The 11,783-nt window shown below is 42.4% G+C and overlaps 1 long non-coding RNA gene across 1 annotated transcript; it reads right to left on the reverse strand.

The window, feature by feature from the left end:
• Positions 1–270: 270 nt before the first annotated feature.
• LOC308575701 lies at positions 271–10,907 on the reverse strand. The gene is made up of 2 exons (XR_014002919.1): positions 8,085–10,907; positions 271–7,964 (listed from the first exon to the last, which is right to left on the reverse strand). It is a non-coding gene; the product is annotated as an uncharacterized lncRNA (long non-coding RNA).
• Between the last annotated feature and the right edge of the window lie 876 nt (positions 10,908–11,783).

Genomic DNA, 11,783 nt, shown 5'->3' on the forward strand with positions numbered 1-11,783 from the left:
CTTTTGAAAGCCTGCAAAGGCTTTTGAAATACTTGGTAACTGGCCTCACCAGCTTTCCCAACCCCCTTCTTCTTAAAAACAAGTCCCTTCATGGACACCACAAATTCTGACAGTTTCCCCTTTTCTTTAAAAAATAATAATGAAAAGTTCTGGTGCCTGTTTTGTCAAATAGGACTGTATGACTCCTGGTATGAGAAATGGGGAAAGGAAATGGGGGCTGGGGGGGAGGAGGGTGGGGAGAGAAAAATACATTTTTCTTTTTTTGGAGAAAGAAAGAAAGAAAGAATGCAAAAGGAAACGAACGGATACTGACGTGATTCCATTTGTTCCTGGTGTGGGAGGGGGCTGCCTGGCCTTCTCCCACTCATGTAGATAAAAGGGGATAGGGGGAGGAGGAGGAGGATGAGCAAGAGGGTGTCCCAGACTTTGTGGCAAAGGAATAAAGGGTGGGGTCAGAAGGATGGCCCCCCCGTCTGATGGTGCTCCCTCTGACAACGTTGCGCCCCATTCGGGGCTGGATATATTCTTTGGATTTAGTTGTTCTTGGCGGAGTGAAGTCTGTTTCGTAGTTAATGTGAGAAAGTTTTCGGTCAATGTTTTTTTTATTCTTTTAATGCCAGGCAATGGAGAAAGGATAACTGAGGAAGAGGAGAGGTCTCCCTACGTGGGGAAATACTTATTGGGAGGTTGGGGCAGATTTTAGCTCTGGCCCTATGGGGTGAGTAGTAAAAGGGTGGAAGAATGGCGACCGGGAGCAGGGGAGGTGCATGTGGATCTGTTCCTACCCTCTTTCTCCCCCATTGTCTTTCTTATTAAAACAAACATTTGAAACACTCTTCCCCACCCCCACCAACACACATGCACGCATGGTGAAAATCAATGGATATTCCCCCTTTAAAAAATAAGATGAAAATAAGAGTATAAAACCCAAACCAACATCCACACTTGCTAATTAGAAATGGAAGGGGTATGCACCCTGTCTTAGAACAAATGTTCTTCATGAACCAGGCAGGTCTTGCCTCTTTTCAGTTAATTTTTTTAAAAGAGAAAAAAGACCCTTTTTCTTAGTTCCAATAACCTTTTATCTATCTATCTAATCTATATATACATATACATATATATTAAAAGAAAGCCTGATGTAGCAACTCTAGTTTAATAGCAGTATTTTAACTCCCATCTTTTAAAAAAATATATATAAATATAAATAAATATATATATATATTTCCGCCCACTTGCCCTCCCTGTTATTTTTTAATGTAGCCAGAAAAAGAGAGAGAGAGAGAGAGCGCGCGAAGAGAACCCCAAATTGCAGAACCTCAGTTGCAAACCCAACGGCTACCTCTGGTCTGAGAGGGGGGCTGCATACTGTTGTTGGGGGAGGGGAGGACCCTGTATGGGGCCTCACACATTGAAATTCCCAGGACCCCTTACAGGAATTGGGTGGGAATACATTTGTGTGATTCCTTTTTCTTTTTTTAATATATGTATATATATAAATCAAAAAAGAAAAATGCCCATGACCTTAATTTTTTCCTCTGACATGTATCTTCCTTGATAGGTATGTAGGGATGGCTTGTTGGTCTGATTCACCAGCAATAGACAAAAACTTACGATAGCTTTAAAAAAAAATATTTTTTTTAAAGTCAACTCTTCCAGTATGATCAGATGAGCTCTTGGATCATTTGGGAGCTTTTAAATTCCAGTCTGTGCCAATCCCCAAATCTGCACTGATATTGTCAAGAAAACACCACCCTCCCCCCCGCAAAGTAAAGATGTCTGCAGGGGGCAGAACTAAGTGCTGAAGGGTGTGCTTTCTACACAGAAGGTCCCCAATTCAATCCCTGGAATCTTTGCCTGAGCCCCTGGAGTGTTGCTGCCAATCAGTACAGTACTAGGCTAGATGGACTAATGGTCAGTAGAAGGCATCCCAGTATAAGATGGGGCTGCACTGAGGGAGAATTAAGCTCCACCACTCATAATCACCACTACCTTGTAGCATGTGGGGGGGGGGCACCTGTGTCTTGAAAATTCACACCAGCCACAGGTTAGGCTGCTCATTTGATGGGGATCTCTGCCTTCCCACTTTTTTTCTTGCCAAATGCATAAATGCAACAGAGTCAGCTCTGTTTTCACCTTTCTATCTTTCTTAGCCTAGAGAACAAAAACTGGGCATTTGGGCATTAAGACATTTGCGCCTGCAGTGTACCAGAACTGGAGTCAGGCCTGGATAGCAGCACCCCAGTTTCTACGATTCGGGGGGGGGGGCTGTGATATAAAGCCAGTATAAGAGGATGGTATTGATATACCTTGAGAGTAAAGAGGTGGATCAAGAGATGGGTAGTGCGGACATACCATTTAAAAATGCCCTTTGTTGGAAAAGGCACCCACAGCACCTATCCCAGCCCAAATTTGATTTTGCCCAGCTTAGCTAGCTACAATCCCAAACTAGTGACATGGACCCCATCAGGGTGGTAATTGGGTGATGTGATTTATCTGCAAAGGCACCTCTCCTACTTGTCTTTGTAAAAGTTTTCAGATGAGACTAGAAGATTGTCACCATTTTAATATTCAGGGTCCCAATGGAGGATTCTGAGATTTTGAGAAGAAACTTCCTTGATTTCTTGGCAAAATTAAAATTTCCAAGCGTTTCCATGGCATGCCGTGAGGTAGGTGGCAGCAGGGGGGCGGGAAGGTATTTGAACTTCTGGAACCAATCGTAATCTTGAGAAAATTCAAAAAGTGCATTTTGGAACATCAGATTTTTCAGAACTTCTTTGAAACGCACCAGTTTATTGGCAACAAAAGGCAGCATTTTGAAGGTATCAGCTTTGCTCCAAAATCTTAAGTTGCAAAGATACTACAACTAAAACGAATAAAAAAGCACAGTCACCGGATTAAGGAAATCTTGGTTGATTGATCATATGTGTTTCAATCTGCATAGATTTGAAACTTTAAAAAAACTACTTTTAGAAAACAAAAAATGGTTTCTGTATTTTTACTTATACGCACATACATGTCATGGCAGTAGAAGAGGCAGTCCCTGTTCTCTTTCACACAAGAGGGAATAGCTCTTAGGAACATAGGCAGCAGCCTTAAAATGAGCTAGATCTTATACTAGCTAACTATCCTCACAGCTTGACAACAGCTCTCTTGGGGTTTCAAACAGGGAGTCTTTCCAGCCCCCTTCAGAGATGCTGGGGATTGAACCTGGGACCCCTTGCATGCCAAAGCAAGCGCTCCACCACTGTGATATTATCCTTGCCCTCAAAATGAATTAATGTTCTAGCTAGCCCCAATGGTTCTGAATAAAGGACTGGTTTAAATACAAAGCTGCCTTATACTGTGTCAAATCATTGGTCTACCTAGCTAAGGATTGGCAGGGACACTCCAGGGTTTCAGGTGGGGCGTCTTTTCTAGCTGGACGTGGAGATGCCAGGAATTGAATGCAGGACCCTTCACATGCAGAGCAGATGCTCCCCCACTGGACCACAACAGCCCTTCCTCTTCTTAGATGGTGCTTGCCAGTTTTCAGAGGTTACTAATATTAAAGGTAACGCTAAAGTAATTTAACTAGATAATCAGGGCACCTTTTTAGTTGATTAATTTTTTGAACCCAATTAATCAACCTAAAGGATGCTGCCCTAAAAATGCTGACATCTTTGAAACTTTGTCAGCATCAGAATTTGCTATATTTGACATGGAATCTTTTCCTTTTGGATTTCAACCTTTAGCTGAAATATAAAAATAAATAAATTCCGGGAAGTTCAAATTTGACTGCCATCTCTCAGCAGTGTGAGACATAGTAGCAGATTGTTCCTTTCAGCTCTCCCCAAATGGGGTTAATCGCCAACATCTGTGGTCAGATTCGAAGCCATTGTTTGAGGTATCTGTGTGTTTGTGTAAAAGGGTGGTAGGAAATGTAATTGGGGTTGGGGTGGGGATTTCCAAGTATCATACTCTAATAACAGCTTCATGGATATAAATTATATAGAGAATAGTATTACTATAATGCATTTAAAATGATGAAATGAATTTGGATTTATATTTAAATGAGGAGACATTATTGAAGTGGCTCTCCTAGCCAGACTAGTTGCAGAAGTATTTTTAGCTGGTGGGAAGTTGATTTCTCCCCGCCCCCTTCCCCACTCCCTCACTCACACACACATGCTCTCTCTCACACACTTTTTAAAAATCTCCAACAATGCAAAGGCTATGACTGTTAAATCTCAAAACCCTCCTGAATCAAGTCAACAGCAACAAACATTTCAATCTTTTAATCCTTTCATTTGTTTTTGCCTTGATGATGATGATGATGCATTTACATGCCTGGTTGTTTGAGGTTTTTGGTTGTTGTTGTTTTTTTTTAATGGAGAGGGGGGAAGACAAAAAAAATTAGAACATTTCTTTATAATTTAATATTTCTATTTTAATAAATGCATTTATTACATGTAAATGTAGTAAGGAACTGGGCTAAATAAAATACTTTTTATTAGGTAATTTATTATAAGGAACAAAGGATATTTTATTTTATGATAAAGTGATCCTTAAAAAGATTAGAATGTTTAGAATATATGTAGGTTGAAAATACATTTGTATCCAGAGTATTGCTTAAAAAGTGTTTTTAATATATGTTTCTTTCTTTCCCCCTTCCTCTTTTTCGTGCGTGCGTGTGTGTATGTATCAGTGGGTAGTTACAGTAAGAATAGCCCTTCCCAGAAAAAAAATAGTTATCACAAAGTTGTATTTAAAAATGATTAAAAGTGATGAACATTACAAATCGGACAAAAGAAATGCCACTTTTAAAACTGTAAATGTTTGCCTTTGGTTTAAAATCATCCTCAGCTCACCAACACTTGGGTATGCAATTTTCATTATTATTGGATGTTTAAAAAATAAGCACACACTTAAGAATTTAACTTCATAGAACAAATTTGGGTGAAGCTGGGTTGGCATACTTGCCTCTTAGTGGATCTGCTTAGATGAGCCTATGCCATCCTAGTGTCCTTCAAATGTTCCTGGACTACAAATTCCATAGGAATTACAGTCCTTGGAGGACTCCAGGTTGGCAAGAGCTGGTGTGGAGTCATAGAGTCCATGTTTGCAGAGTTAGAATTAAGGGCTTTGTGGGCAAATTGTCAGACCAACACTAAGCAGGTCCTTGTCTCTGAGCTCTCTTCAGGCCCATTGGGGTACCAGAAATCTCCCCTCAATACATCCTCTTTGATGAGCAGGCAGGTGTGGGATTCGAGATGGTCTAGCTTGCATGAATACTCAGGACATCCTTTTGGGTCTGGCCCTGGCTTAGCAGAGCAGGACCGTATGTTTTTAAGCTAGTTTAGGATCCTGTCACCACTCTCCTCAGCTGCTGCCTCTTCCTATACAGTCTTTATCAGGACAGTTTTGGACCAGGGACCACAACCCTTTCCCTTTAAACGTGGAGGTAGATGCAGGGTGAGTACGACCACAGAAGCTGGGAAATGGTGAACAGAATATGACTCTGGGCAAAGAGACATAAAAATGGCAGCCAGCCACTGTCTCTTGTTGCTGGTCACCTGGCGATCTGTTGTGCCATGTCAAGCAGCAAGGAGAATTTCCCCATAATTTCCTATTAGAAATCCAGGGGATCCAGGAAATGAAACAATTCTGCCAATCCCTTAGCTGTCTAATAACACCCACACCATGGTAAATTACTACTTTGTAAATGGTTGTCTATATCTATCCTGCATCTTTACTGGTGGGCTAAGTATTTTGAGTCATCCAAAGAGGACCTTCTCTGCCCCTGTGGAGAGTATTAGAAAGACAAAAAGCAATTTCCTATCACAAAATTCTTAAGCTTGTGCATTGATTTTTTATTTTTAAATATATATTTTTTACAATCTTAAAAGCATAGGGGTAATGATCCAGGTAACAGTTTATTCCCACATGTTGCTGGTCAGTTGCCTTGTTTTGCTAGAGATTCAATGTACTTTGTTGGTGATTGAGTACCCAGCACTGTGCAGCATAGAACCCTCCAAGTGCATCTCTACACAACAGACTTAAGTGAGATTAGTCTTCATTCACTCTTCCCGGGAGACTGTATGTTATTTGTGTCAGGGAGCTAGGAATTGTATTTACAGGATTGTAAGAAACCCTCACCACGCTGCAATCCCCATAATTCTCTGGGGCAGGAGCCATGACAAACTGGTATGAAACTGACATTTGTTTTAGATGTATGCCTCCTGGTGGCAGACAACATAATGCCCTCCAGGTGTTGCTAGACCACAACTCCCATCATTTTGACCATTGGCCATGCTGAATAGGCCTAATGGGAGCTGGAATCCCAACAACTGAATGGCACTATCTTGGCAACCCCATAGAGCTCGCAAACTTTTCTTTGTTTTTTTAAAAAGCCATGAGTATCCAGAATCTACTTTTCTTAGAGGACAGGGACATTTATGAGTCTTCTGCCTTTCAACAAAATATCCTTAAGGTAAGAAAGCCACACACACCCCAGCTCTGTTGGCCTTTGCTCACAGAATCATTTTGTAATTTTTAACCAAAAAGAGAGAGAGGGAGAAAGGGAGGGAAGAGGAATCACTAAGTATATTAAAAAAAATCTTTCTAAAAGTATAAAACTTTCTAATGTATTTCTTATAATCCTATAGAAAATAATAAAAATAAATAGTAGATGATATCAATATAAAATATAAGGAAACTGACGATCCCAGACTGAGCAGAATGTAAAATAAACTCTTAACCAAGGTCAGGTTTGTTTTCATTTTATTAATTTTCCTGCTAATGCTATGTCCCCCCACCCACCCAGTACTACATTCCTTAGCTGAAATTTGAACCACAGTTTAGTAACTTTGTGTCAATCAAAGCTGCAATGTTATTTTTTTATAGGGGGGAAATTGTGGGATCTAATAATATGTATTTTTTAAAAAAAGAATTAAGTTTTGGTGGTTTTTTATGTTGATCTTTTAAAGAATATCCATCCAATACATTAGAAAGGAAACAAAGATTAGACTTATCCTTTTTAATTCTGACTTCCAGCACTGTGCTAGGAAGGGTTTGAGTTTTGAACAGAAATTGGAACATTTGAGAGGATGAGGTTTTGTTTTTCTTTAAAGGAAAAGCTGGTGTTTTCCTTCAGAGAAAAAAAAGAAAATTTCTCAAAAATATCAAGAGAGTTTTGGAAGGCCTTTGCAACACGCTGGTTGAAATAGCTATTATATTCTACATCTAAATTAGGTGATTGAACATGGTTGATATCAGAGCACTGGGGCTCAGTGATCAAAGTGGATGAAATCTTTAGCTGATATTCCTTACCTGTTTGGCCCTGTCCATTTCCATTCTTGATGAATATATAGCAGCAGCAGCAGCAGCATCAACAACACCAAATTACTTCCCTGGAATTTTAAGGGCAACCCTGGATTAAAATGGGCTTGCCCACTGTTTATCTGCGTAGAAGGTGGAACCATGTGGGAAAACAGCTTTGTTAAGTAAACTTCAGGAGGCGGGACTCCAGTGCCTCTTTCCAGAAGCTGTGGGGTTTAATTTGGGTAATTGGCTCAATTAAGGGCTTATCCACACTTACCGTTCCTCCATGCTTCGGCCCATGCTTTAAAATTATGTCCAAGTGCCCTTTTGTTTTGCTCCAGAGCTTTCACCGTGAAAACCCACTGTTTAAAGCTTAGTCAGAGCAAATGCCAATCCATGGAAAACACGAATTGTCATTTGTTCCGATTCAGCTTTAAAGAGTGGATTTTCGTGGGGAAAGCTCCAGAGCAAACGGGGGGGGGGGGAGTATGCTCAACCATGGAGTTTTAATACACAGGCCTATGCCTGAAAATAGTGGGGCAAAAGGTTAGTGTGGATAAGCCCTAAAACTCCTACATCTTCCAATCAACGAAGGTATATTTGAACAGATGACAGTCCTGTTAAGCTGACAGCCATTCTGCCCCTGCCTCTCCTTCCCCAACTGCCTCTCTTCCAAGCTTATCTGCCAGGGCTACAAAAATATATATGACCTAGGCACTGATCTCAAATTTGAGTGCCTTCAGATTTGATCATTTTCCCTAGCAACATTTTTCAATTTAATTAACTGGCATGTATAGCATTTGTATAAAAGAAAATCTGGGGTGTTCGTGTATAAGAGTTTGACCTCCCCACTCCCAAGCCCTGATCCCTCCAGTTTTGTGCTCCCCAACAAAACGCAGTGCTTTTGACAAGCCAGACCCATAGATCTAGGAAAAATTATGCCCAGCAGACAGAGAATGGGCAAATGTGGAATTTGGATATTTTTAGGAGTGAGATGAGTATACCACTTAGAACAGACTGAGCAATACTCAGTGAAGGTCCCAAATGTGTACATTGAATTCTTCATGTCTGTGAAGATTTCAAGGGGCTTAAGAGCCCCCAGGTCACCTATGTCCCTGCCAAGTGGTCAGCGGCCAGCCTCTTCCTTCCCTTCTAGACATTCTGAGCCTTCTTACCTGAAGAACATATTGCGCCGAGTATCATCTCCCGGGGTAGCTGGGATCAGCAGCTTTTGCTGCTCCAAAATATTTCAATATTATATGACATTATTATAATAAATAATAACATAGTTTTAAAGTATATAGGTACTATTATTAGAGTGGTTTTGAACTAAGTCTCTGAGAAGTTTAGGAGTGGCTTCTTTTAGGTCGAGTCATTTTTCTTGTTCTGCAATAAGGGAAGTCAGACATTGAGGGATACACCTGCAGAGTCTCAAGGTGGGTGGTGCCTTTGGTTTGGCAAGCCTCAAGAGCTGCTGTGCTCCATGATGTTGATACTTCTGGAGCAAGACTGGACTCATTTTTCACAGAGCATACAAGTGTCGTGTCGCTATCTGGGCCAGGGATTAACCAGCAAAGGTTGGGCAGCTCTGGAGTGTCTTGCCCATTCTCAAATCTTTCCTCCTTGTGCAGGTTCAGACCTCATTCTTATCAGATCGCCTTCTTTTGCTTCCCCCCCTTAGAAACCCAAGATCCATGCACCAGGTCCCAGGTACAAAAGATGCATAGACAGAATTCAAGAACTGGGTCCCCTGAGCACATACTGAGCCCAGGAATTTGAATTGCATTCACAATTCCTTTTTGGATAAAGTTTAATTCCTGGTTTCCCAGAATTGCCTTGTTTCAGCCGTCTAATTGAATAGCCCTCTTGTGGTTGCCATAGTTTTGGGAATCAAGGTCCCTTGCCAATTTCCTGCAAAGCACCCAGTAGTCTACCAGTAGGTCCTTACCTACCCTTTGCCCACCCCTGGTCTCAATTAGCATGTTTGTTACCCCATCTTCTCTCATTTCCAAGTAGGCCAGTATGAACCTTGAGCAATTCCTCCATATCAAATTGACTTATAAACTGGTACAGAGAATGGCATCATGTTCTACAAACCTCTTTCTGAATAGGCTAGTCCTGCTTAAGTTGGTTAGGGTTCTTGCAGTGCTTTCTCTTACCTGAGGGTACACCTGATCTCTTTTAACAATTACTTGCGAGGTAACAGTTTGACAAACCCTTGCTGTATCCCCTGGAACCTTTAATTTGTGAATCCAATCTTGGAAACCATTTCCTATTATCAGAATCCAGTTTGGAACAGGATTAGGTTACTGAATCTCCTTTGATTTGTTTGGGCAGCTGGCATTTGTACTAGCAGACCAAGAAAAGAGACAGGCCAGCTCCTTGTTTTTATTTCATTCTTTTGTTTACTTGCTCTTTTATTTTACCTCAATTTGTTCTTTTGGTTTGATACTTGAATGGTGATACAGATAATGCCCTGGACTGAAACTCAGATGCACTTTATAGATCAGACCACTCTTTGCCAGCCTAGTGCCCTCCAGAGGTTTTGGACTGCAACTCCTCAGTTGCCATCCCAAACCTCTGGAGGGCACTAAGTTGGCAAGGACTACATTACGTCTATACAGCAAATTTAAACCGGTTGCAAACCAGCTTAATTGCTGGAAATTTTCAAAGAACCTCAAAAAATGCAATTTTTGCAAAGGTGCTGAGAACTCTCTTAAAGGCCTTTCCCCCAGGATTTCATGTGGGACAAAGCCATGATGATAATCCGGTTTAAATTTGTAGAGTAGATAGTTTCTAATATTTGTATACTAGTCAGCAGATGCCATCCTTGCTTCAGTCAAACGAACAGCCAACATATTTCTTTGCTGGTTTCCGTGACTTGGAGGAGTTGATCTAGCGGATGCTAACATTTCACAGTTCTTGGGAATGATTTGTGCTCTGATTTTTACTATTCCTTTTTCTTTATTCTTTTTAGTCATAACTAAAAGCCAGGGTCCACTTTTGTTAGTACTTGTATACACTGTTAAGACATCTCATTAGCATCAGTGAAACTTCTGGCGTGTAAGATCCAATTTCCCCCCAGTTGCTATTGAAGTAGAAGGGAAGTCAAGTACAGCATTTGGAACCAGAATTTCACCTTGTGAGTCATGTGAGAGAATTCAGATTTGTTGTCTGTTCAGTGTAAACTGAATCTGATTTAGGGTATAATATAGGTGCCACTGACATCAGGCGAGCGGGGGAATCAGTTATTGATGAACTGGATATGGCAGCCATTATTTCACTCATGTCATTAAGGAATTGGTCCAGAGTAATTTCAATTTAGGAGGAACTGCTTTTGCCTTTTAAATTAGTGTGGAATTCATGTACTGGGTTTGATAAAACCTATACTATTTCCCCTTGTTACCAAGTAAGAGAATTCCAATGAAGAAAACTGGAGTTCCACCATAATCACCAAGGAGTTGTATTCTACTAAGCTCTACTCAAGAGTAACCCTTTGAAATTAAAGGACCTAAGTTAATCATCTATTAATTTCAGTGGGTTTATTCTGAGTCAGGCTAGCATTGGATACAACCCAAGAGTCCAATCTAGTAATGTTGACACAAATGGGAATACAGTGGTGCCTCGCAAGACGAAATTAATTCGTTCCGCAATTCTCTTCGTCTTGCGGGTTTTTCGTCTTGCGATGCACGGTTTCCCATAGGAATGCATTGAAAATCAATTAATGCGTTCCTAGGGAAACCACCTTCAGGCCAGGTCCGGGGACAGTCTGTCCCCGGACCTCTTCTGAAGGCTGGGGGGGGGACAAGGGCTTTTCTTCCCACCCCCAGCATTTTAAAAAACCCCGGGACAGCGGAGGACTTCTCCGCTGTCCGGGCGATCTTAAAATGCTGGCGGGCGGCATTTTAAAATCGCCCCGGACAGCGGAGGACTTCTCCGCTGTCCGGGGCGATTTAAAAGCCCCTGGGAAGGCAGGCAGGGGGGACAAAGACTTTCGCCCCCTGCCCGCCTTCAGAAGGTGTTCCCCCCCCCCGCCCGGCTTCGCAGCAGCGCTACGAAGCCCGGCAGCTGGGGCAGCTGTTCCCGCCCCCCCTCCCCACTTCGGAACATCGTTCCGAAGTGGGGCGGCTGGGGCAGCTGTTCCCGCCCCCCTCCCTCCTTCGGAACATCGTTCCGAAGTGGGGCGGCTGGGGCAGCTGTTCCCGCCCCCCTCCCTCCTTCGGAACATCGTTCCGAAGTGGGGCGGATGGGGCAGCTGTTCCCGCCCCCCTCCCTCCTTCGGAACATCGTTCCGAAGTGGGGCGGATGGGGCAGCTCTTCCCGCCCCCCCTCCCTCCTTCGGAACATCGTTCCGAAGTGGGGCGGATGGGGCAGCTCTTCCCGCCCCCCCTCCCTCCTTCGGAACATCGTTCCGAAGTGGGGCGGATGGGGCAGCTCTTCCCGCCCCCCCTCCCTCCTTCGGAACATCGTTCCGAAGTGGGGCG

This window comes from Podarcis bocagei, assembly GCF_964188305.1.
Source record: "Podarcis bocagei genome assembly, chromosome: 16".
Classification (NCBI taxonomy): domain Eukaryota; kingdom Metazoa; phylum Chordata; class Lepidosauria; order Squamata; family Lacertidae; genus Podarcis; species Podarcis bocagei.